At 43.7% G+C, this 27,957-nt stretch overlaps 1 long non-coding RNA gene across 1 annotated transcript; it reads right to left on the minus strand.

Moving 5' to 3' along the window:
* LOC311117300 lies at positions 1-27,155 on the minus strand. The gene is made up of 3 exons (XR_014611590.1): positions 26,837-27,155; positions 1,140-1,448; positions 1-881 (listed from the first exon to the last, which is right to left on the minus strand). It is a non-coding gene; the product is annotated as an uncharacterized lncRNA (long non-coding RNA).
* Between the last annotated feature and the right edge of the window lie 802 nt (positions 27,156-27,957).

A 27,957-nucleotide genomic window follows, 5' to 3' on the forward strand; every position in this document is an offset into this window, starting at 1 on the left:
TTGGTTGTGTGGTGTGTGTCAGAGAGAGAGAGTTATGACAGAGTTTTTTCCCTTACGTCATTATCAGACAGTGCCTGCTGTGTGTGTGTGTGTGCGTCTGTGTTGTCTGTGATGCTGACTGTTACCTTGAGTGAGTCGAAGCAGGCGATGACTCGGCCGTTGTCCACGTGGCAGCTCCTGGCTGGGTGGGCGAACTTACACTCAGCGTCCGAGCGGGAGCAGGTACCCCTCTGAAACTCTCGACACACCTCTAGGGTCAACCACTTAGTGTCCCGGCCCATGGCCATACTTCCCATATTGACTGCCATCACAGCCCCTCAGGACAGGAGGGGGCAAGTGGGTAAGGGAGTAGGGTCTAGGGGTGGACACAATCGGCACTTAGTGCACAAACAAAAAGCACTGATGCAGACGAAAATAAATTGGAAACTCCTTGGCAAGATAAGAGGAGATGAGAGTGTGTGAAAGAAAAAAATACGTTGTTATCCTGGATACAATGAATAAGCTGGTCCTTTGGAATGAGTTTATGGGTATGGGGGCTGGAGTAGTGGGTTTTCTTGGGTAAGGTGCGGATCCCAGATCCACTGGCGATGGGATGAGTTCTCAGAGCTAGAGGTGAGCAGAGGCCAGCTCTGTTTCATAGAAAAGGAGGAAATTGGGGCACCTCAATCTGGCATGCTGGGATATGTAGTTCAGACAGGCATTGTCCTAGATAGAGGCCCTCCAATGACAGCTTCCTCTTCTTATGTCCGTCAGTCTGTCCGTCTCTGTCTTGCTCGCGCTGATCACTCCGTTCTTCAGACAGAAACCCCAAAACCACCCCAAATATCCAGAACTGTGGGACGGTGGGACGGCTTCTGTAGCGGTTAGTATGGCTGGTCGGGCTGTTTAGAAAAAGGGAAAGATAAAAAAGCAGAAGCTTATCGACCAGTGTCCTTGTATTGATGACGAGGTGGTGGCTGGGGGGAGGTGGCGGCTGGGGGGAGGTGGCGGCTGGGGGAGGTGGGCGGATTGCAGATCAGCAGCAGGATAGATGACTCTCTGGCTGTCAGGGTGACATATAGCCTCATTCAAGGTCAAACACACACACACACCAATACACACACACACACACACAGTGCTGTGCTGTGCTCTACTCTCACCTAGTAGGGCCCGGAGCCTGTCCTACGCAGACAGCAGCAGTACACAGCGGCAGCAGGTCGCCAGCCAAACACTCCCACAGCACTAACAGTACTGGACCAGACCAGAGCGCCAGGCACCCACTCACAGTCTTCTTAGGCACTTTGGAGTTCCACTTCCTCCTCTTATTTTAGTCTCTTTCTCATCCCTCCTTCTCCACGTTTCTTCCTTCCCTGGCTGTCTCTTGTCGTTTATCCTTCAGTCATCCTCATCCTCTTCATTGACCTCTTCATTGACCTCTTCATGTGGCTGCCCTTGCCGTAAAAACCTGTCTTTGGGTTGCAAGAAGGGACAGATGATCAAAATTAGTCAGCAGCCGGTTTAAAATAATAAAATAAAATAAAGTAAAAAATATATTGCAGAAAAGGGTTCCAGGAAAAGCAGGCATCCTGAAAGTAGAATGTAACTGCATTAGTCTCCAACCTACACCGTCAACTTACAACAGAGCGCAGCAAATATAAACCAAGAGACTAACTGGGTGATGAGGTCATGAGGTGAGAGCGACAGAGAGATAGAGCAGAGCAGACAGAGGGAGGGAGGCTGCAATGCACAGGAAAGGGCAAGCAATGTCTTGATTAAGAGATACAAGGAGAGAGAGGGATAGAGGGAGGGAACGAAGAGAGAGCTAGCAAGAAAGAGATGTCACTTTAAGTCACATGAGCTTTGCAGAGCCGAAAGTAATTGACCAACTTGACATGAATCATGCTGCGATGTGTGCTGAAAAGCAGTGTCCTTGAACCACCACAGGCTGGCCGGCTGAGACAGGCGATCCCCACCAGCAGTCTGTCCGCTGCCGTCGCAGACTGTTATGAATATATAGAGGGAAGGGGGAAAAAGGAGGAGTGTCGAGGAAAAGAGAGAAAGGAAATTTCTCCACAGCTGTAGCTGCTGTGCAGAGCGAGGCCACAGCCAATCAGCTCGAGCCTTGCAGGCAGGCAGAGAAAGTGGCTATCCAATGAGGATAGAGGTTGCATATCGATCCCCCCACCCCACCCCACCCCACCCACCCATCCTTGTTCCTCCCTCCCTGCCTGCCTCTTTCCTCTAGCACAGCCTGTCATGGCTGAGCCTCATGCCAGAATGTCTGACTCTAAAGTCCTCTCTTTCTCTCACTCTGAATGAAGTGTGTGTGCACCTGTGTCCTGCCCAAACCGAGGGCATCACTGCAGTGTCTGACTTCCAGAGAGGGAGAGAGGGAGAGGTTGTTACTGTATTTCTCCCAGTGAGGTGTGGTAGGGTAGGGTTAAGTGTGAGCGAGAGGAGGGGGGCTTAATATAACAAGGACAAAATCTGATTGGCTAAGGTAAAGAACAGCAGAATACACTGAGTGTACAAAACATTAAGAACACCTGCTCTTTCCATGACATAGACTGACAATGTGAATCCAGGTGAAAGCTATGATCCCTTATTGATGTCACTTGTTAAATCCACTTCAATCAGTGTAAATGAAGTGGAGGAGACAGGTTAAAGAAGGATTTTTAAGCTTTGAGACAATTGAGACATGGATTCTGTATGTGTGCCATTCAGAGCGTGAATAGGCAAGACAAAATATTAAATTCCTTTGAACGGGGTATGGTAGTAGGTTCCAGGCGCACCGCTTTGTGTCAAGAACTGCAACGCTGCTGGGTTATTCACGCTCAACAGTTTCCCGTGTGTATCATGAATGGTCCACCACCCAAAGGACATCCAGCCAACTTCACACAACTGTGAAAAGCATTGGAGTCAACATGGGCCAGCATCCCTGTGGAACACTTTCGACAACTTGTAGAGTCCATGCCCCAACGAATTGAGGTTTTCTGAGGGCAAAAGTGGACGGTGGGTGCACTCAATATTAGGAAGGTGTTCTTAATGTTTTGTACACTCAGTGTATATACGGTCATTAATAGTCAATGACTTGGTAAATAAGGGGTGCATCCTAATAAACCTGCATAGAAACCCCACAGTAACATTATAAGGCTGCGTTGAGACAATGACTTAACAATGACCCAAGCCCAGCTCAGCTAATCCCTACCATTGTGACGCAGAGTTGTCAAAATGCTTCAGCAAATGTACATTACACCAGGGGCGTTGGTAGACACAATATAAGTCACCTACTTTATGTTGCTCTAACTGCCCTGAATGCCTCTGCTGATCCTACAGCTATTGTATGCTGTAATCATGTGCCTAAGAACCAGATTTATACTGTTAGCACTGAGCCGGTGTGGCCTAGGATGAAATTCACCATGTGCAGCTCACCCTGCACTAACATAAAGAACATGAGTACATCTACTGCTGCTAAGCTTCCCAGTAAAGCAATAAAAACAAGTAAGCATCCCAGAAGAAAAGTGCTCAAAATAGCCCACGTTAACATATGTAGCTTAAGAAACAAGGTTCATGAAATCAGTAATTTGCTAGTAACAGATGACATTCATATTCTGACTATCTCTGAAACTCACTTAGATAATACCTTTGATGATACAGTGGTAGCAATACAAGGTTATAACATTTACAGAAAATATAGAAATGCCAATGGTGGAGGTGTTGCTGTTTATATTCAGAACCACATTCCTGTGAAGATTAGAGAGGATCTCATGTTAAATACTGTTGAAGTAATATGACTATAGGTTAATCTGCCTCACCTAAAGCCCATTCTGGTGGGAAGCTGCTATAGACCACCAAGTGCTAACAGTCAGTATCTGGATAACGTGTGAATTGCTTGATAATGTATGTTATATCAATAGAGAGATATACTTTCTGGGTGATTTAAATATTGACTGGCTTTCATCAGGCTGCCCACTCAAGAGAAAGCTTCAAACTGTAACCAGTGCCTGCAACCTGGTTCAGGTTATCAGTCAATCTACCAGGGTAGTTACAAACAGTACAGGAATTAAATCATCAACATGTATTGATCATATCTTTACTAATGCTGCAGAGATTTGTCTGAAAGCAGTATCCAAATCCATTGGATGTAGTGATCATAATATAGTAGCCATATCTAGGAAAACCAAAGTTCCAAAGGCTGGGCCTAATATTGTGTATAAGAGGTCATACAATACGTTTTGTAGTGATTCCTATGTTGTTGATGTAAAGAATATATGTTGGTCCGTGGTGTGTAATGAGGAGCAAACAGACACTGCACTTGACACATTTATGAAATAGCTTATTCCAGTTATTAATAAGCATGCACCCATTAAGAAAATGACTGTAAAAACGTTTAAATCCCCATGGATTGATGAGGAAGCGGACAATTTTATGGTTGAGAGGGATGAGGCAAAAGAAATGGCAAATAAGTCTGGCTGCACAACCGATTGGCAAACGTACTGCAAATTGAGAAATCATGTGACTAAACTGAATAAAAAGAAGAAGAAACTACACTATGAAACAAAGATCATTCATTGAAGCAGATGGCTCATTCATCACAAAACCAACTGATATTGCCAACTACTTTCATTAATCATTACTGACACTACACATCCAACTATATCTGACCAAATTATGAAAGACAAGCATTGTAATTTTGAATTCCGTAAAGTGAGTGTGGAAGAGGTGCCACCGGGGTCTGACAACTTGGATGGAAAATTACTGAGGATAATAGCGGATGATATTGCCACTCCTAATTGCCATATTTTCAATTTAAGCCTACTAGAATGTGTGTGCCCCCAGGCTTGGAGGGAAGCAAAAGTCATTCCGCTACCTAAGAATAGTAAAGACCCTTTTACTGGCTCAAATAGCCGACCAATTAGCCTGTTACCAACACTTAGTAAAATATTTGAAAAAATTGTGTTTGACCAGATACAATGCTATTTTACAGTAAACAAATTGACAACAAACTTTCAGCATGCTTATAGAAGAAGGACATTCAACAAGCACAGCACTTACACAAATGACTGATGATTGGCTGAGAGAAATTGATGATAAAAAGATTGTGGGGGCTGTTTTGTTAGACTTCAGTGCAGCTTTTGACATTATCGATCATAGTCTGCTGCTGGAAAAACGTATGTGTTATGGCTTTACACCCCCTGCTATAATGTGGATACAGAGTTACCGGTCTAACAGAACACAGAGGGTGTTCTTTAATGGAAGCCTCTCCAACATAATCCAGGTAGAATCAGGAATTCCCCAGGGCAGCTGTCTAGGCCCATTAATTTATTCAATCTTTACTAATTGAGTAAAGCCAGAGTGTCTATGTATGCGGATGACTCAACACTATACATGTCAGCTACTACAGCGACTGAAATTACTGCAACACTTAACAAAGAGTTGCAGTTAGTTTCAGATTGGGTGGCAAGGAATAAGTTAGTCCTAAATATTTCAAAACTAAAAGCATTGTATTTGGGACAAATCATTCACTAAACCCTAAACCTCAAGTAAATCTTGTAATAAATAATATGGAAATTGAGTGACTAAACTGCTTGGAGTAACGCTGGATTGTAAACTGTCATGGTCAAAACATATTGATAGAACAGTTACTAAGACGGGGAGAAGTATGTCCATAATAAAGTGCTGCTCTACCTTCTTAACAGCACTATCAACAAGGCAGGTCCTACAGGCCCTAGTTTTGTCACAACTGGACTACTGTTCAGTCGTGTGGTCAGGTGCCACAAAAAAGGACTTGCAATTGGCTCAGATCAGGGCAGCACAGCTGGCCCTTGGATGTTCACAGAGAGCTAATATTAATAATATGCATGTCAATCTCTCCTGGCTCAAAGTGGAGGAGAGATTGACTTCATCACTACTTGTGTTTATGAGAGGTATTGACATGTTGAATGCACGAGCTGTCTGTTTGAACGACTGGCGCACAGCTCGGTCACCCACAAGACATGCCACCAGAGGTCTCTTCACAGTCCCCAAGTCCAGAACAGACTATGGGAGGCACACAGTACTACATAGAACCATGACTACATGGAAGTCTATTCCACATCAAGTAACTGATGCAAGTAGTAAAATTAGATTTAATAAACAGATAAAAAGCACCTTATGGAACAGCGGGGACTGTGAAGCAACACAAACATAGGCGCAGACACATACAAACACGATAACATACGCACTATACACACGTACACATGGATTTTGTACTGTAGATATGTGGTAGTGGTGGAGTAGGGGCCTGAGGGCACACAGTGTGTTGTGAAATCTGTGAATGTATTGTAATGTTTATAAAATTGTATGAACTGCCTTAATTGAATAAATGTAAACTCTATACCTGACATGGTACAGGTGTCTTCTTTTTTACACCCATAACCATGTGTGTGAGGTGTATACTTTTGTTTCAAAGTAGATTTGTTTAATACTACCAAGAAACACTCTGTGTGACTCTGATTTAGCCCACTGCAGTATTAAAACACCTTCAGACACAAGAACAAAGGCACACATTCGTAAAAAAAAAAGGGCTGAGAGATGATAGAGGGTAAGATTGATTGCTTAGGCATGCTTGGCTGTCTCTCCCTTTCTCCCTCCTCCTCCACCTCTCATCCTGCTAGTCTGTCTCTCCCTCTCTCCCTCCTCCTCCACCTCTCATCCTGCTAGTCTGTCTCTCCCTCTCTCCCTCCTCCTCCACCTCTCATCCTGCTAGTCTGTCTCTCCCTCTCTCCCTCCTCCTCCACCTCTCATCCTGCTAGTCTGTCTCTCCCTCTCTCCCTCCTCCTCTTCCTCTCATCCTGCTAGTCTGTCTCTCCCTCTCTCCCTCCTCCTCTTCCTCTCATCCTGCTAGTCTGTCTCTCCCTCTCTCCCTCCTCCTCTTCCTCTCATCCTAGCTACTGATCGATGGAGAGTGATTCCTCAGGGGGGCACAGGCTGTTCCCTCAGCCCTGCCTATCCTGCATTCAGGCCCAGGTCAGCCACAGTCAGGAGCCTCTGCTTACGCAGTACATTACTCTCAGGATCCTGCATTCAGGCCCAGGTCAGCCACGGTCAGGAGCCCCTGCTTACGCATTACATTCCTCTCAGGATCCTGCATTCAGGCCCAGGTCAGTCATGGTTAGGAGCCCCTGCTTACGCAGTGTTTCCACAACTACCTCCCTCAGGGTGCATGCATCCTTGCTCAGCAACGCTGCAACCAACATCATCAAAACCCACAACAGAAAGGAACACGCACTGACTCTGACTGCTCCCTGGCTGGCTCTCCACAGTAGAAACAGAATGGGTGCACAGTTTCCACCTGAGCAGTTGATAGGCAGTTACAGAGTGGACACTGGCTCTGGCCCAGACTCACAACGGCGTTCATTCAGGATCCATACTCCAGCCAACCTTCCTGCAGCAGGAACAGAAGGTACTCTGTGACTCTGTGTTGGATATTATTCATCCATAAGCAAATGAAGTAGCAGAGTAAAGCAGTAAAGCAGAGAACAAACTATACCTTCAGTACCAGATAAGTCTGGTGGTGCCACATCAAAAATAGCAGCCACTGACTGGGCTCATGATTCCCTCAATTCACTCAGCCAGCACACCAGGTGACTAATCAGGACAACCGTGTTGAATAATTGAACATAAGTCACATATCCAAGCTCTTTCTAGCAGCATGCTGTATAAATGCAGATGGCATTACAGGTCTGGATTTGAATTGAGGTCTCATTGCTCTAGCGGCTGTGTGACTGTGAGGAGTGAGGCGCTGCAGAGCAGGAGAAAACAGGAGAAGAAGAAATGGAGAGGAGAGGAGAGGAGAGGAGAGGAGAGGAGAGGAGAGGAGAGGAGAGGAGAGGAGAGGAGAGGAGAGGAGAGGAGAGGAGAGGAGAGGAGAGGAGAGGAGAGGAGAGGAGAGGAGAGGAGAGGAGAGGAGAGGAGAGGAGAAAGATGGGTGGAACATGAGAGGAGATGAGATAGGAAATAGCAGGGAGAAGGAGAAACATTGCAGGAGTAGCTGTAAATGAGAGGCGGACTGAGACAGGGCTGTGGTGGTCACAAAATTTCGTCAGCTGGTGATTGTCAAGCAAATAACTGTCGGTTTCACTGTAATTGACCGTTTATTAACATAAACACATTTAGCCTCTCATTCACAATTTTAGAAGCACTTGATAATGCCTCGAATTTCCCAGCGGCATCCCCTTTGTGTGGCAATAATGCACCCTAGAAAACATCCATGCCTTTTGCAGCCCTTCTCCCTGAGTGTTGCCTGCTCCGAAGCACCTCTCACTCTGCTCTCCATCACGTGATCAGGTCTTTCTCACAGGCTACAAGTGAAGACAGACACATCGGGGACGCAACTGCGCACGTCCTTATCCAATTCCGAGGTGCATATTGAAGATATTGGAAGAACTGTCCATATTTACTTTTCGTCAGCCAACAAGATGAGTAGGCTTAACGAACAGCAAAAGCACTAGCCTATGTCAATCTACTATCCCCCATAGTACAAAACTTGACCTATTCTATTCTGTGCGAGAAATAAATATTCTAAACATAGTCTGGGACAGTTGTGGGATGCAATAGATCCCAAATTAATACAAACACTACCATCAAAAAACATTTTTTACGCAATGAGGCTGATGCAACAGATCAGAGCGTTTAGCTTAAAATGTTGATATTAGGCTGTTTCTTCACATTATAAGCGCAGCAATGCGCACACGGCAGTAGGCTATAAGCATGAATGTTCCATTAGCGGGAAAACACTATTATCAAAAGTGACCACAAATGCGATTATGCATGTAATGCTTATATTATAAAGGTGCATTTTTATTGTGAAAATTATCTTCCCCAAACTTGAAACTCACATGCTGCTTATGTATGCCAGTTAGGCTCTACACCCCTTGTAAAACGGATTAATGTGCTTAATTTTAAGAAGTTATTTGGCCACTTTAGTTGTGATACAAACCTTATCAAAACATATACAGTGGGGAGAACAAGTATTTGATACACTGCCAATTTTGCAGGTTTTCCTACTTACAAAGCATGTAGAGGTCTGTCATTTTTATCACAGGTACACTTCAACTGTGAGAGACGGAATCTAAAACAAAAATCCAGAAAATCACATTGTATGATTTTTAAGTAATTAATTTGCATTTTATTGCATGACATAAGTATTTGATCACCTACCAACCAGTAAGAATTCCGGCTCTCACAGACCTGTTAGTTTTTCTTTAAGAAGAAAAAATGATCATGAGGAAGGTGAGGGATCAGCCCAGAACTACACGGCAGGACCTTACTATTTATTACATTGTAGAATAATAGTGAAGACATCAAAACTATGAAATAACACATATGGAATCATGTAGTAACCAAATAAGCTGGTTGAGAGAATGCCAAGAGTGTGCAAAGCTGTCATCAAGACAAAGGGTGGCTATTTGAAGAATCTCAAATATAAAATATATTTTGATTTCTTTAACACTTTTTGGGGTTACTACATGATTCCATATGTGTTATTTCATAGTTTTGATGTCTTCACTATTATTCTACAATGTAAAAAATAGTAAAAATAAAGAAAAACCCTTGAATGAGTAGGTGTGTCCAAACTTTTGACTGGTACTGTATACTAAATAATATATGTGTGAAATTCATTTTGATTTAGAATGGACCATTATCGTGCACCTGTCTCGAAACAGGGGGAAAACATACATGTAATCTCTGCACTTAAATAGCGAATGGAGGACGCTTTTCCTGTGGTTCATTTTCATGCCAGCCAGGTAGGCTATACTCCTGTTGTATTTGATCACCTACCAACCAGTAAGAATTCCGGCTCTCACAGACCTGTTAGTTTTTCTTTAAGAAGAAAAAATGATCATGAGGAAGGTGAGGGATCAGCCCAGAACTACACGGCAGGACCTGGTCAATGACCTGAAGAGAGCTGGGACCACAGTCTCAAAGAAAACCATTAGTAACACACTACGCCGTCATGGATTAAAATCCTGCAGCGCACGCAAGGTCCCCCTGCTCAAGCCAGCGCATGTCCAGGCCCGTCTGAAGTTTGCCAATGACAATCTGGATGATCCAGAGGAGGAATGGGAGAAGGTCATGTGATCTGATGAGACAAAAATAGAGCTTTTTGGTCTAAACTCCACTCGCCGTGTTTGGAGGAAGAAGAAGGATGAGTACAACCCCAAGAACACCATCCCAACCGTGAAGCATGGAGGTGGAAACATCATTTTTTGGGGATGCTTTTCTGCAAAGGGGACAGGACGACTGCACCGTATTGAGGGGAGGATGGATGGGGCCATGTATCGCGAGATCTTGGCCAACAACCTCCTTCACTCAGTAAGAGCATTGAAGATGGGTCGTGGCTGGGTCTTCCAGCATGACAACGACCCGAAACACACAGCCAGGGCAACTAAGGAGTGGCTCCGTAAGAAGCATCTCAAGGTCCTGGAGTGGCCTAGCCAGTCTCCAGACCTGAACCCAATAGAAAATCTTTGGAGGGAGCTGAAAGTCCGTATTGCCCAGCGACAGCCCCGAAACCTGAAGGATCTGGAGAAGTTCTGTATGGAGGAGTGGGCCAAAATCCCTGCTGCAGTGTGTGCAATCCTGGTCAAGACCTACAGGAAACGTATGATCTCTGTAATTGCAAACAAAGGTTTCTGTACCAAATATTAAGTTCTGCTTTTCTGATGTATCAAATACTTATGTCATGCAATAAAATGCAAATTAATTACTTAAAAATCATACAATGTGATTTTGTGGATTTTTGTTTTAGATTCCGTCTCTCACAGTTGAAGTGTACCAATGATAAAAATTACAGACCTCTACATGCTTTGTAAGTAGGAAAACCTGCAAAATCGGCAGTGTATCAAATACTTGTTCTCCCCACTGTAGGCCTATGTGCTAGGCTACATGAGGTGTGCAACTATGATTGTTTCTTGCCTTACCCTGGGCATCATTCACAAGTGATAATATATAATTCACAAGTGATAGGCTAATATTGTCACCCATCAGACTATTCTTGATTTAATCTTGTCTTTACATACAGTACTAGTCAAAGGTTTGGACACACCTACTCATTCAAGGGTTTTTCTTTAATTTTACTATTTATTACATTGTAGAATAATAGTGAAGACATCAAAACTATGAAATAACACATATGGAATCATGTAGTAACCAAATAAGCTGGTTGAGAGAATGCCAAGAGTGTGCAAAGCTGTCATCAAGACAAGGGTGGCTATTTGAAGAATCTCAAATATAAAATATATTTTGATTTCTTTAACACTTTTTTGGGTTACTACATGATTCCATATGTGTTATTTCATAGTGTTGATGTCTTCACTATTATTCTACAATGTAAAAAATAGTAAAAATAAAGAAAAACCCTTGAATGAGTAGGTGTGTCCAAACTTTTGACTGGTACTGTATACTAAATAATATATGTGTGAAATTCATTTTGATTTAGAATGGACCATTATCGTGCACCTGTCTCGAAACAGGGGGAAAACATACATGTAATCTCTGCACTTAAATAGCGAATGGAGGACGCTTTTCCTGTGGTTCATTTTCATGCCAGCCAGGTAGGCTATACTCCTGTTGTAAAGATAAGCAATGTGCTTAATATTTGCTTCATATTAGGATAGTTGAGAAATAAATATAGTAGGCCTAGCCTATAGAAAGCTGATGGGATCCTCCTCTTTTTAATAGAGGCCATCACTCTGTTTTCTCGCGCAATTGCATAGCCTATAGAAATGTTGCGCAACATGAGCTCATGGGCTCTCATGAAGTGTTTGATTTGATTTTCGATTACATTTGCATTGATGTCAGAGTGACTAGAGGGACAATAGAGTGCTGAGTACCCGTCGGTTAGCAAGTTTGGTAGGCTACTAATGACCAGCAGCAGCATCAGAGCTTGGAAAAGCCTAATTACCGTGACTACACGGTCACATGGAATTTGACTGCCTTCATGACTCATGACCGCCGGTGTGGCGGTAATAAGGTCACCGCAACAGCCCTAGTCTGAGACAGAGAGGGAGAAACGTTGCAGGAGTAGCTGTAAATGAGAGGCGGACTGAGACAGAGAGGGAGAAACGTTGCTGTTGCAGGAGTAGCTGTAAATGAGAGGTGGACTGAGACAGAGAGGGGGAAGAGAATGCATATTGACTCTACAAGGTCAGCCAGCCTGTTCCACACACACGCACGAACGCGTGCACACACACACACACACACACACACACACACCTACTGTCGCTGTGTCCTTCAAGGATACTGAAGAGTGGATTTGAGAAGGTGAATAAGGAAATATGGAGTTGACTGTGTGTGTGTGTGTGTGTGTGTGTGTGTGTGTGTGTGTGTGTGTGTGTGTGACCATGAGACAGACAATGAAAGATTGAGGATGTATGTATGCATGCATTGTTCAAACCAATCTTATAATTCTATTTCAGGAGAGTTGAGATTGAGTGATGGGTTAATACTCATCATGTAAGAAGAAATGAATAGGGTCTAAATGCATCAGTGGAAAGTGGAAAGGCTCTGTCTGTGTGTGCATATATAAAACCATGTAGCCTAGATAGATGACTATAAAAAGCCACTACCTGGTATCTCATAACATTTTGGCTGAGGCATTAGTTCCTGTGTAAACATTAACCCTGACCTGATCTAACATCACCTACACATAGTCCCCTGTAGCTCAATTGGTAGAGCATGGCGCTTGCAACGCCAGGGTTGTGGGTTTGTTTCCCACGGGGGGCCAGTATGAAAATGTATGCACTCACTAACTGTAAGTCGCTCTGGATAAGAGCGTCTGCTAAATGAATAAAATGTAAATTTGAGTCTGAAGGCTACAGGAACAAATATAACACAATACATTACACAACAATACAAATATAACACACTACATTACACAACACAACATTAGTGGATAAGTGACCACTGAACCTGAGATTGCCACATGATTGGCCGCTTGGCCAGTCAATAGGTCAACATTAACAAATATACATATTTGGGAACGGGGGGGGGGGGGGGGGCAATCAAAAGGCTAATAATGAGTTTGATGAAATGTCATTATTGTTTGGGCTAGTGATCATGCAGACTCAAGGTGAGACTGATATGGACACTCTCCCTGGTCCATGATCCCTTCATGAGGACTTCTTTAAATCCTTCATTAGCCTGCTATATTTGTTTGTTTTTAACATTTTATTTCCTGTTGCACTGTGTACACAATACAGCTTTTAGCTGCTGCCATGTATACTGAAATAAAACTAAACTCAAAACAGACTATTGAATGGGGCTAGACTGGCTGCTACTGCATTCCCTCCCCACACCTGCAGATAGATAGATAGAGAGAGAGAGAGAGAGAGAGAGAGAGAGAGAGAGAGAGAGAGAGAGAGAGAGAGAGAGAGAGAGAGAGAGAGAGAGAGAGAGAGAGAGAGAGAAGGCTGCTACTGCGTTCCCTCCCACACCTGCAGAGAGCGAGAGAGAGAGAGGGAGAGAAGGCAGTCTGCTACTGCATTGCCTCCCCACACCTGCAGAGAGAGAGGGGGGAGTGGGGGGGAACTCCCGGAGTCACCAGGTAGAGGTCAGGGTAGGTGGGACAGAGGATGTGTCCCAAATGGCACCCTATTTCTTATGTAGCGCACATACTGTAGGACTCTGGTCAAAGTAGTGCACTATATAGGGAATAGGGTGCCATTTACACAGGCATCCCAATACAGATACTTTTTTCATGAATTGGTCTTTTGACCAATCAGATCAGCTCTTTTGCCAATAATTGGGCAAAACATCAGAATAGGGCTGCCTGTGTCAACGTAGCCTATTGGACACTGCCAGAGAGGGGGAAGGATGGCTACTGTTGACTCCAGCGCACTGCGTCGTGTCCATCATCAAAGATGGAGCATCACTACACTACGTAACAAGGTAACCTTTATAGCAGGAAGCTGATGTCTCCAGAATTGATTATAGGAACGCAGTACTTGTGGGCCTGCCTGCACATTCAATTCATAAACTAGATGGCGCCTACGGAGAAGAGTTCCAACCCGACTTTGCTATTTAGTGACTTTTTTCCTGTTTATCTTTTCTCTTTTTGTACAGAAAGTTCATACTATTATCACGACAGCCAAGCACTTCTCGACATCAGATCGACAGTTACTAACCTCGATTTCGACTTCAAATCCAACTTAGACTCAACTGTTCCCTTGTTCATACACCATTCATTTGTTCCATTTCACCAAAACCCCGCAGGCGTGGACGCAGCAGACGAGCCGGCATCCTGGTGAAACTGAGACGAAGAGAATATCGACCGGCGCTCCCCTCCGTTCTATTGGCTAATGTCCAGTCACTCCAGAATAAGATGGATGAGCTTCGTTCGAGAGTCTCCTATAAGAGAGATTTGAAAAGCTGCAATATTATATGCCTTGCAGAGACGTGGCTGGATGACTCTATGCATGTTGAACTCAGTGGTTTCTCCATGCAGTGGCACGATCGGACGGAGGCGGCCTCGGACAAGTTCAAAGAGGGAGGGTTGTGCCTCTTCATAAACAATAACTGGTGTGCTGCTTTCAGTGTGAAGGAAATCTCTAGCTTTTGATTCCCTGATATTGAATACCTCATGGTAAGCTGCAGACCATTTAATCTACCTGATATAGAATACCTCATGGTAAGCTGCAGACACTTTGATCTACCAAGAGAGTTCTCATCCCTAATGATCGCAACTGTCAACATCCCTCCACAAGCCAACACCACTTTGGCACTCAACGAACTGTATGGGGCCATAAACAAAGAAGAAACCACTCACCCAGAGCCAGCGTTTCTGGTGGGCAGAGACTTTAACACGGGGAGACTTAAAACCGTTCTACCTCACTTTTACCAACACGTCTCCTGCGCTACTAGCTGCGCTAAAACTCTAGACCAAAGCAGACTGTTTTGCTAGTTCAGACTGGGATATGTTCTGGGATTCATCAAATGGCATTGAGGAGTTTACCACATCAGTCACGGGCTTCATTAATAAGTGTACAGACGTCGTCCCAACAGTGACTATAAGAACGCATCCAAACCAAAAACCATTGATTACAGGCAATATCCGCACTGGGCTAGAGCTACCACTTACAAGGAAAGGGACACGGACATGGACGCACACAAGAAAGACCGCTACGACCTTGGAGACATCAAACATGCAAAAGGACAATATAGGAGTAAGGTGGAATCCTATTACACCGGCTCCGACGCTCGTCGTATGTGGCAGGGCTTGAAGACAATAACGGATTACGAAGGGAAACCCAGCCGTGAGATGTCCAGTGATGCAGAACTCCCAAACAAGCTAAATGCCTTTTATGCTCGCTTCGAGGAATACAACACTTAGCCTTGCGTGAAAGCCCCTGTTGTTCCGGATGACTGTGTGATCTCACTCTCTGTGGCTGATGTGTGTAAAACTTTTTAACAGGTTAACACTCACAAGACCGCCGGGAGAATACCAGGGTGCGTTCTCAAAGCATGTGCAGACCAGCTGAAAAGTGTCTTCAAGGACATTTTCAATCTCCCCTCATCCCAGTCTGTAATCCCAACATATTTCAAACTGACCACCATTGTCCCTGTTCCCAAGAACTCCAAGGTAACCTGCCCAAATGACTGTTGCCCTGTAGCACTCAAATCTGTCATTATGAAGTGCTTGGATAGGCTGGTCATGACACATCAACACCGTCAGCTTACGGGCCGACCCCAGGTGTTAAGGGTAGGCAACAACACATCCGCCACGCTGACCCTCAACACAGTGGCCCCTCAGGGGTGTGTGCTTAGTCCCATACTGTACTCCCTGTTCACCCAAGACTGCGTGGCCATGCACGACTCCAACACCATCATCAAGTTTGCTGATGACACGATGGTTGTAGGCCTGATCATCAATGGCGATAAGACAGCCTACAGGGAGGAGGTCAGAGACATAGCAGTGTGGTGCCAGGACAACAACCTCTCCCTCAATGTCAGTAAGACCAAGGAGCTGATCCCTGGACTACAGGATAAAGAGGGGACAGAGGGTGGTGCGGACAGCCCAGTATATCACTGGGGCCGAGATCCCTGTCATCCAGGACCTCTATATCAGGCGGTGTCAGAGGAAGGATAGAACAATTGCCAAAGACTTCAGCCACCCTAGCCAAAGAGCGTTCACTCTGCAATCATCCGGCGAAAGGTACCGAATCATTGGCTCTCGGACCAACAGGCTCCGAGACAGGTACTCCCTGTATATAGCTCCATTCTTGTGTATGTTATTCCTTGTGTAACTATTTGTTTAAAAAAAATAAAAAAAATACTCTGCATTGTTGGGAGGAGCTCGTAAGCAATCATTTCACAGTAAAGTCTACACCCGCTGTATTCGGCGCATGTGACAAATAACATTTCATTGAATTTGAACAGTGCAGCTCATCCGGAACAGTGCAGCTCATCCAGAACAGTGCAGCAAGGATTCTTCTGACACAAACAGAACAGTCTGCCCACATCACCCACATCCTTTCTGATCTCCATGGGCTACCTGTTCCTCAAAGAATTTACTTTAAAATCATCCTCCTTATCTGAAAATGCCTGAATGGCATCGGACCGCCTACCTGTCAAACCTATTCTCCCCCTTCGAACCTCCACCCACCCTACGTTTAAGCCACACCCCCAGGATCAGGCTCGGCACAATGGGGGACCGTGCCTTGTCCTCCCACGCACCACGCTTATGGAACTCCCTTCCAGATAATCTCAGGGCTGTTCAGACTGTTGGAGCTTTTAAAGCAGGCCTTAAGACTCACCTCTATCGGCCTAGCCTTCCTCCTAAACTTTGATTGTTGTTTTCATGATATGGTTACATATATTTGTTTCGTTTTTTGTTTACTATTTCTCTATTTTCTATTTTATTTTATGCACCTTGAGATTATTCTTGTATAATTAAAAGAGCTTTACAAATGTAATAAATTATTATTAGTTTCCCAACGGTCCCTCCCTCATGCTGCACACGTCCAAAAGCCCAGTCAGCCCCTCTGTCGGAGCACCAGGCACAGACAGATAAAACAAATAAAATCGCAAGGCCATAACACCAGAGTAAACACTGGGAATGCAGGAATCTTTAAGAAATGCAATATATTTAGAAAATGTGCAGCCAGAGCCCTTGAACAACTGACTGACTGATAAGATCTAAGATCTAACAAGTCACTATTCCAGGCCTTGGTCATACCAGCAGCATTTCAAGCTTTAAAAAAACATAGCCTAGTACCAACCAATAAACATTAGAGTCTTACTCAGACCAGAGTCAACTGGAACATTCTAACATAGGCTAAGTGAAACAGAGGGATAGAGACCTGGCTGACATTATCTCTAAAAAGCAGAGAGAGACAGAGAGAGAGAGAGAGAGTAGTGAGAGAGAGAGAAAGAGTACAGAGAAAGAGAGAGAGAGAGTAGAGCGAAAGAGAGAGAGAGAGAGAGAGAGAGAGAGAGAGAGAGAGAGAGAGAGAGAGAGAGAGAGAGAGAGAGAGAGAGAGAGAGAGAGAGAGAGAGACAGAGACAGCAGCAAGATTTGTGACCTGTTGCCACAAGAAAAGGGCAACCAGTGAAGAACAAACACCATTGTAAATACAACCCATATTTATATTTATTTATTTTCCCTTTTGTACTTTAACTATTTGCACATCGTTACAACACTGTATATAGACATAATGACATTTTAAATGTCTCTATTCCTTCTGAACTTTTGTGAGTGTAATGTTTACTGTTAATTTTGAATCGTTTATTTCACTTTTGTTTATTATCTATTTCACTTGCTTTGGCAATGTAAACATGTTTCCCATGCCAATAAAGCCCCCTTAAATTGAAATTGAATTGAGAGCGAGAGCGAGAGCGAGAGCGAGAGCGAGAGCGAGAGAGAGAGAGATGTGGGTAGAGTGATCAGGTGATTGATTAAAGATAGAGAGGTGGAGGAGGCGGCGGAGGAGGAGATGAGGAGCTACGGGTCACAATGAGAGTGAAAGGCCAAAGCCACAGGGATAGAGCAAAGTAATTAGGTTAATTATCTTTAATCCCCTCAGCTTGTTAAAGCACCACAGTACCCATTCACAAAAACATACATCCAGCTACAGATATACCCCTCACATACAGTGCCTTCAGAAAGTATTCACACCCCTTTACTTTTTCCACATTTTGTTGTGTTACAGCCTGAATTTAAAATGAATTTTGTGTCACTGGCCTACACACAATACCCCATAATGTCAAAGTGGAATGATGTTTTTAGACATTTTTACAAATTAATAAAAAGCTGAAATGTCTTGAGTCAAAAAGTGTTCAAACCTTTTGTTATGGCAAGCCTAACATTTGAATTTATTGGCCCTCCTGTAGCTCAGTTGGTAGAGCATGGCACTTGCAACACAAGGGTTGTGGGTTCATTTCCCACGGGGGGCCAGTATGAAACATGTATGCACTCACTAATTGTAAATCGCTCTGGATAAGAGTGTCTGCTAAATGACTAAAATGTCAATTGGATCACTAAAAAAATACAAGCTGACCACACCGCCTGCGTTGTGTGCGTGAGCGCTGCAAAATAAATATACACATACATTTTATTCAATACTTTCATCCAAACCGCTCGCGCGCGTCTGCGTAGCCAGGCACTAAAATAGAACTCCCGCCTCTCCTCATTGATTTTTAGGAGCATATACCAATGTGGGTGATTGAACGATGAACTGGGTCAAAATTCTACAAAGATCCAGAAAAAAAGGATCTTGTGCATTTCAGGTAAAATAACAACCCAATGTTTATATCCCAGGACAAATTAGCTAGCAACAGCAAGCTAGCTAACTAAATGTCCATGAATGTTTCATGTGTTTCGACCTGTCCCCAAATTAATATAATTGATTCAGAGTTTGTTTTGATATTTTAACCAGAGTGTCCTGATCGCGTCTGGTGTGGATGGACAAAATCAACATGCGGATGCACGCACCTGCCCGGCAGTGGCGGCTCCTGAAAAAATTCTCAGGGGGGGCAATTTTTCTGATGATTTAGGTGACCTACACACATTTTAAAAAAGATATGTCCAGCAACAACATAAAGACAGGGGCAGCATATAAGTCAATACCAGAAGCATTTATTGACTGATCTCAAAAGTGTTGGCTTACCAGGGTTGGTGGAGCCCTCAGTTTCATCTTTGCCTCGCAAAGCTAACTCAAACACTCCGCAAAACTTCACACACTGGATTAGCCGGCTGAGGATGTGGCGGTTCTTGCTAATGTCGTAGTAAATATATTTGTTATAGTGAATATGGAATATGATATGTTGAGTAAAATGTTGTGCTAAGATCTATTTAGGTCAGGAGCTGGTTATAAGTTCTGTTCCTATCCAATAACAATGGACAAAAGGGTCCTATCTTGTCAGCCTTGTCAGCAGGTGGCCAAGGACAACACCCACGCCATAGGCCTCTCAGTTCTTCCAACTCACGAGTTCTTGCTCTGAGGACACACACACACACACACACACAAACACACACACACACACATCATCACTGTTAAACACACACACACACACACACACACACACACACACACATCATCACTGTTAAACACACACACACACACACACACACAAAAATCCCCTCTCTTAGGCTGAACATTTGAAGACAGAGAACCCGACTCAGAGCCAATGCAACAGTGACAGTAGCCTGGAGGGGACCTCGCCCAACTCATCAGGACCAATCAGAAGATCAGAACTACTAGATTCAACCTACTTCATTTATTGCATAAAATGTCTGCACACAATGTTTCGGGGCTCTCTTCAGATAATAATAATAATAATAATAATAATATGCCATTTAGCAGACGCTTTTATCCAAAGCGACTTACAGTCATGCGTGCATACATTTTTGTGTATGGGTGGTCCCGGGGATCGAACCCACTACCTTGGCGTTACAAGCGCCATGCTCTACCAGCTGAGCTACAGAAAGTGGATACTCATGGATGCGCATCGCAATTGTAAAATGTCAACACAATTGGAGACACCACGTCATTTTTGGAGACATGTTATTGACAGTAAACTATTGTAGATGCGACTGCTAACTAAATAAAACATTTTAGCTGGCTAGCTAATCATCTTAGCTAAATGTGGGGCAAACAATTCAGTTATTTACCGTTAATTTGAGGGATTGGGGTGAAAGAAATCGAGTTACATAGTGATACTTTACGATATACTGTATTGACAATATCGCAATATTTTAGCGCTAGTTGGCTGTACCTGCACCAAAACACCATTATTGTTCCTTCATAGCTTGTTCTCAATCTTTTCACATTGGGAGCCAATTTGTTTTCAGCACTTTTATTTCCATGACTGATCAAAACTCGTTCTCATGGCTTTCTGATCCCTCTGCAACAGACATATGGTGCGCAATAAAATCACAGTATCGAATCGCAATACGTATAGAATCATGAGACTCGCAATGCTGATGCATATATCTTATCGTGAGGTTCCTGGCAATTCCCAGCCCAAGTTCATTTGCCACAACAAATCTCTTCGCTAGCAAACGCGATGTCTTCTCCAAAACGGCAATGTGTCTCCAGCAATGTTTACTTTTTTGACGTTCTATGGCATCTCCACTTTCCAAGCATATATGACCACATGTAATATTTTGGTAAGTGATGCAAATAGTGAACTATGTAGGGCCAGGATGTAAAATATATGTAGCTGCAGCAATTTCTCTTATCTGATATGGTAAGTAATGGGGCTTAATTTACAGCTCCCTAAGAGTTTGACGAACGGGTCCGTGCACGCGATTCCAGATATCTTTACCTCTGAATAAACTGCCTTTATTATACCATATCCACCCTGTCCAAAGTCTCTACTTGGTCTCAGTTCTCCAGTAAACTTGTGATTATCAACACTAACCTCATCGTTGTGGCGGCGGACAGCTAGCCTGTATCCCTCATCAAGTTGAGTGGCAATGTTATTTTTCCGTTCGTACCAATTTTTGGAAAATCCTCGGGTGTAGGACTTTCCGCCTTTAGTAGAAACCTGTTGAATTATTAAATTTGGTCTGGGAGGTCCTAATTGTTTCGTTGCCAATTTATCTTCATTTGTTCGCCGACAAAAAGGAACTTCTTTCAAAGACACAATCCGCTCTTTTCTCAGTTACGTTCATGGTTACGTTACGTTACGTATGACGAAAGCGCGTAAGTGCAAGCCCTCAGACACCCATAGAGATTGTATTGAAGGCTCTGAAATTTGAAAAAAATAGATTTTACATGGGAGTCTATGACAGACTTCTGGGCGATTTTCAACCTGACTGAAATCGCCCCAAAAGGGGGGGGAGCCATTTGAAGCACGACTTTAGCCTGATTCGACATTTAGTGGCAGTGTGGCACTGTGGCAGATCAGACGTATAGATTACAACACTGATAACTACTGTTGCCGTGATATAATTGATTAGGAAAAAAATCCCTTCCTTTTCCCGTTTGGCAGTGCGTCGCCCATATCGCCCTATTGAACAGGCCGCCCCTGGTGCCCGGTCTAGTCAGCATGTAAATAAGTTCAGGAGTAAACATTTGCTTAAAGGGATACTTCGGAATTTTGCCAATGAGGCCCATTATCCCAGAGTCAGATGAACTTGTGGATACCATTTGTATGTCTCTGTGTCCAGTATGAAGGAAGTTAGAGGTAGTTTTGCGAGCCAACGCTAACTAGCGTTAGCACAATGACTGGAAGTCTATTGGTATCTGCTAGCATGCAATGACTGGAAGTCTATGGATATCTGCTAGAATGCTAGCAGATACCCATAGACTACCAGTCATTGCGCTAACGCTAGTTAGCAATTGCGCTAGCGCTAGTTCGCAACTTCCTTCGAACCGCACAGACATAAAAATTGTATGAGTTAATCTGACTCTGGGGAAGTAGATAAAGGGCCTCATTGGCAAAAAAATTGCCAGTATCCCTTTAACAAGTCACATAATAAGTTGCATGGACTCACTCAGTCGGAAATAATCGTGTTTAACATGATTTTTGAATGACTACCTCATCTCTGTACCCCATACATACAATTATCTGTAAGGTCCCTCAGTCGAGCAGTGAATATCAAACTGCTCAAGGATTTCACCACAAGGCCAATGGTGACTTTAAAACAGTTACAGCGTTTAATGGCTGTGATAGGAGAAAACTGAGGATGGATCAACAACTTTGTAGTTACTCCAAAATACTAACCTAAACGACAGAGTGAAAAGAAGGAAGCCTGTCCAGAATAAAAAATATTACAAAACATGCATCCTGTTTGCAATAAGGCACTAAAGTAAAACTGCAAAAAATGTGGCAAATAAATTGTACTAAGCGTTACAAAGCGTTATGTTTGGGGCAAATCCAAGAGTAGCACTCTTCATATTTTCAAGCATGGTGGTGGCTGCATCATGTTATGGGTATGCTTGTCATCTGCAAGGACTAGAGAGTTTTTTTATGATAAAAATAAACGGAATAGAGCTAAGCACAGGTAAAATCCTAGAGAAAAACCTGGTTCGGTCTGCTTTCCAGTGGCCTAGTTACAGTTTTGACTTAAATCGGCTTGAAGATCTATGGCAAGACTTGAAAATGGCTGTCTAGCAACAACCAACTTGACAGAGCTTGAAGAATGAAACTTTTTTTTTTTAAAGTGCTAATATTGTACAATCCAGGTGTTCAAAGCTCTTAGATACTTACCCAGAATGACTCACAGCTGTAATCGCTGCCAGGGTGATTCTAACATGTATTGACTTAGGGGTGTGAACACTTATGTAAATGAGATATTTCTGTATTTCATTTTCAATAAATTTGCTAAAAATTCTAAAAACATGTTTTCACTTTGTCATTATGGGGTATTGTGTGTAGATTGGTGAATTTAGGCTGTAACACAACAACATGTGGAATAATTCAAGAGGTATGAATACTTTCTGAAGGCACTGTATATGGACACTTACACAAAAACATACACTAAACAGGACACACACATGTAACTGGTATTTACACAGACGCATAGGCTACACTCATAAATTACATATTAGTGGACTCAAGGAATAACATACTGTACCACATATTGAGATGTAAAGCATGACATGTAATGGAGTTAACAAGGAAACATGTTTGCATTTAAGAATGACTGATTTATTGATTGACTTTTGCATGCCTACAGAAGTCTGTATTTTTAGAGGTTTTTTTATGTTATTAACCTATACCATTGTCCAAACCCTCACAGTCAGATAATGGATCATTACTGCCTGTGAGCTGGCTGAGCATCAGAAGATATTATGGCTTAATCAACATCATATAGCTTGCATAACAGTTGGTGATTTTTTTAATGCTGTTGCTTTATCAGTATAATGTTTTATTTGCACTATGAAAATACCAGGCACTGGGCCGACTCTGGGGCAGCTGAGCTGGGACCTGGTTGGTTGTGTAGAGGGGAAATGCTGGGACCTGGTTGGTTGTGTAGAGGGAAAATGCTGGGACCTGGTTGGTTGTGTAGAGGGGAAATGCTGGGATTTGGTTGGTTGTGTAGAGGGGAAATGCTGCGACCTGGTTGGTTGTGTAGAGGGGAAATGAGGACAGGTTGTGTAGGAGTGTAGTTAGAGTACATTAACCTCACTGTGTGTGTGGTGTAGCGGTTACCTCTGTTTATATGGAGTAAAACATTTAAATAGCTAGACTGGTGCAGAGTCCACTGCCGAGAGAGAGAGAGAGAGAGAGAGAGAGAGAGAGAGAGAGAGAGAGAGAGAGAGAGAGAGAGAGCACATAAACCAGTCTAGACTCGCCATGCTGTTAAATGAGGCAAGGCAATGGAATCGATTCGCAAAAGCATATGCACTGATGTTGAGTGAGTGAAAACAGCATGTTTAAGTGTGGGGTTATGGTGTGTTATAGCCCTATTGACTTTGATGTGACCCCTTATCTGCAGATCCCCCCCCCCTTCTGGTTCCTATTTCAGAAAATAAGGGGGGAACTTCACTCCACTGGGTGGAATGCCACTTGGCAAAGATAAAGGGCAACTGGGTTAGTCACCTGGTTAAACCTACAGAACTACTGTTGTTACCTGAGACAGCCTGTATATTAAGGTTCTGTTTATAGCATTCAAACCAAATGGCACCATGTTCCCTATGTAGTGTTACTTTTGACCTGGCCCAAGTAGTGCACTACATAGGAAATAGGGTGTCATTTGGGACGTAAACATAGTGTATTGTATGAGGTCTGATAACAGGTTATGATTGGAATAAGAAAAGCTCCAAGACCAGCACTATTAGGAACAACTTCTCCTACTAGTCCCCCAGGCCAGCACCATCTCTCCTCATACTCCTCCAGGCCAGCACCATCTAGTCCCCCAGGCCGGGACCATCTAGTCCCCCAGGCCGGGACCATCTAGTCCCACAGGCCAGAACCATCTAGTCCCCCAGGCCAGCACCATCTAGTCCCCCAGGCCGGGACCATCTAGTCCCCCAGGCCGGGACTATCTAGTCCCCCAGGCCAGAACCATCTAGTCCCCTAGGCCAGAACCATCTAGTCCCCCAGGCCGGGACCATCTAGTCCCCTAGGCCAGAACCATCTAGTCCCCCAGGCCGGGACCATCTAGTCCCCCAGGCCGGGACCATCTAGTCCCCTAGGCCAGAACCATCTAGTCCCCTAGGCCAGAACCATCTAGTCCCCCAGGCCAGCACATTTAAAATAAGGCGAAGCCAGGAGCAAGAGTAGGACCTATAGATCTAGGATCAGACTTCACCATCACCAATGTTATGACATAACCTTCAGTCAAGAATGGGGAACAATTTCATTCAAGAAAAGTGTTCAAATAGGCCTAGTGATTTGCAATTCGATACACGTATAAATTATGTAGTTCTTTAAAAGATCGACATGTACTTGGATGGAGTGGAATTACAGGCCAAGAAGAAGTGGTAAGCGTTGTTTCAATATTGGTCGTCGGCAAGCTCTTAATTTTCTATTCAGGAAACAAATTGTGCGACATTTCACACAGAGAGCAATAGTAGCCTAATGGCATATTTTTGTAGTCACTAACAGACAATAGTGTGCAACTGCAGCCCGCAATTCGGTGCCTTTCTGCATGTGGGCATTCCTGTATCTGCAGGAACGCCCCCCCTCGAGCATCCCATTGGTTCCTGCATGAACGACCCCCCTCGAGCATGACATCTTCATGCTTGTGTGACACTTCTGAATGTGGGTCAAAAGGGAAATAAAAGTGTTATCTGAGTTTTTTTCATCCCAGCCCGTTGTGTACCAGAGTCCTTCGCTCCCGCCTGCCGAACACCTGCCCTCACCGTCGTTAACAGAACTGAGGGAAAACAGTGTCCGATAGGCGAGGGCAAAGGACACTGTCTACCGGTCACCCCTGCCTCCCGCTAATACAGCAGGCGGGAGCAACACCCTGTGCTAGCTAGCTAGCGAACCCGTCTGCTAGCTTGCTAGTTAGCAAACCCGTGTGCTAGCTTGCTAGTTAGCGACACCGTGTCTACCGGTGTCTAGCTACTCCTGTACACAGCAGGCGAGAGGTGGGGGCGACACCGTGTGCTAGCGACACGTGTGCTTGCTAGTTAGTTAACTAGCACATGGTGTCGCCCCTGCCTCCCGCCTACTGTGTACAGGAGTCCTCCTTAAAACTAGTTGGCTAAGCTACCACGGTGTCCTTCACTCTAGCCTGCCGAACACCTGCCCTCGCCGTCGTTAACAGAACTGCAGGACAACAGTGCCCGACAGGCGGGGGCGAAGGACACTTGCTATAGCTAGCTACCATTTTCGCCCCAGCCTCTTCTTCTTCTGTGGGGTTTTTCGGCGGTTGCCATCCAACGTTATGTTGCATTACCGCCATCTACTGTACTGGAGCGCCCCTGCCTCCTGCCTATGTACTGGAGTCATATAGCTTAAAGATTGACCAATAGATGTATAAAAAGGGGTTCCTGCAGATGGGGGAATGCCCACATGCAGGAACGCCCCGAATTGCAGGCTGCAGTTGCACCCTTCTCCTAATGGAGGCTAACTCCACATGGTTTGTTGGCCAAAGCCTATGGAGAAATTAATGTTTTTTGCCGAAAATAAGGTCTGTGGTAAACACAGGTTTAGGAGAGTTTATGCGTTTTGTTCTATGAGATAATATTCACCGGCTACCGTGACTTTGTGAATTTTGAAGCATTTATGTAATCAAAACAAGCACATAAAGGCTTCATAATTCCTAAAGGTCATTTAAACTGACTGATATTATCTCATAGAACAAAACGTATAAGATCTCCTAAGCGTCTGTTAACCTCAGACCTTATTTCGGCGTTTATCCCAAAACCCCATTCTTTCTCTATTAATTTCCCCCATTGGAATGGCTGAACTGGCTGAAAGAACCAGATCTAACTCATTTCCAGTTTTTTGTAAATTAAACTGAGGAGCACTATTCAACATTTCCGCATTAGAAATGGTTGAGATTTGCTTCCTGTATTACTGACGTGACAGAATCAATAACTGTGGCATACTGTGAGTGTCTTGAAGAAGACAGCCCTGAAAAAACGAAAATGATTCTGTTAGTAGCCTAAATGCATCATCATTTGGACTAGGCCTAAGAATTGTCAGACGTCAAATGTTATGACATCATCACTCTGTATTCTATGCGTAACCTCGCCTACTGACTGTACATGCTATTGTAAACTACCCAACAACAGGCAGACAGTTTATTCAAATGTTGGCTATCCATGTGATACATATTTACTAACTTCGAATAGATGTGTTGTGACAAGGTTGTTACAAGTTTATTTACACGCACCTACATACGCAATCAATAAGGCAAAACGCCAGGTGAAAGTATACTGCGACAGCAGTCAAGCATTAGTGTTCTTACCTGTGCACGCTCGGTAGGTCTGATAAATAGCCTAATCCTGTCTTCAACACGTTGTCTTCTTACTTATTACAGCATGCGAAATGAATTTTAATGTCACGATAAGCTAACTATTTGACCAATTCTGAATACGCCATACTTGGAGCGAAGGTTAATAGTGATGAAAAAATAAAATCACTTACATTTATGATAACAGTTTAAAAAACGATACGTCGTGCATTTATCCCAAAAAAATAATGCGGGGAAACAAAACGATGAAGCGGCGTGAAGTGAAATGTCGCAACTTGGTAGCTGGCTAAATAAAAAGCAGAGACAAGCTAGACCAGAGGAGGGCGAGGTAAAAATCGAGGGAGGGCTGAAGGGAGGAGTTCAAGAGAAAAGTGTTGTTTGGTATTACGCATTGCCTCCATTTTAGGGGAATCCTATTAGACTTTGTTTTCCGCGGTAAGAGGGCGGTAACTGGATGGGTCACTTCAGGTACAGTCCTTTTGTCTCTACCCTTTACATTTTGGTAAACCTACTTTAGCGTATGTCATGGCCACAACCTCAGGTATACAGCTTCATGTCCTAAATGGTATTACAGGGTAGCCACCGTCTTAACAGCCTCTATTCTAGATCACAATATTCTTTCATTTATGATAATGACTCAACTGTAAAAATGTGCCAGACACAACTAAGGATAAGCCTACTTGTAAATCTAGTACCTATGTATGGTGCTGGTAGAGGAGCACTGTGGATCATTGTTGTGGTGTTATTGTAGCATGTGCAACATTAAAATTACTATCCAGTCACTCCTATGCACAATCATAAATTAATAAATCCAAAATATAACACAGTCATTATGTAATGTTGATAGTTTAGACACAGTCACTATCTAATGTTGATATTTTACACACAGTCACTATCTGTGGTCTATCTGTGGTCCTCTGTAGCTCAGCTGGTAGAGCACGGCGCTTGTAACGCCAAGGTAGTGGGTTCGATCCCCGGGACCACCCATACACAAAAATGTATGCACGCATGACTGTAAGTCGCTTTGGATAAAAGCGTCTGCTAAATGGCATATTTATAATTTACACAGACAGGGATTAACATTTAGACTAGACCAGATTCACAGGAAACTATAG

This window comes from Coregonus lavaretus, assembly GCF_964263955.1.
Source record: "Coregonus lavaretus genome assembly, contig: HAP1_SCAFFOLD_1524, whole genome shotgun sequence".
Classification (NCBI taxonomy): Eukaryota; Metazoa; Chordata; class Actinopteri; order Salmoniformes; family Salmonidae; genus Coregonus; species Coregonus lavaretus.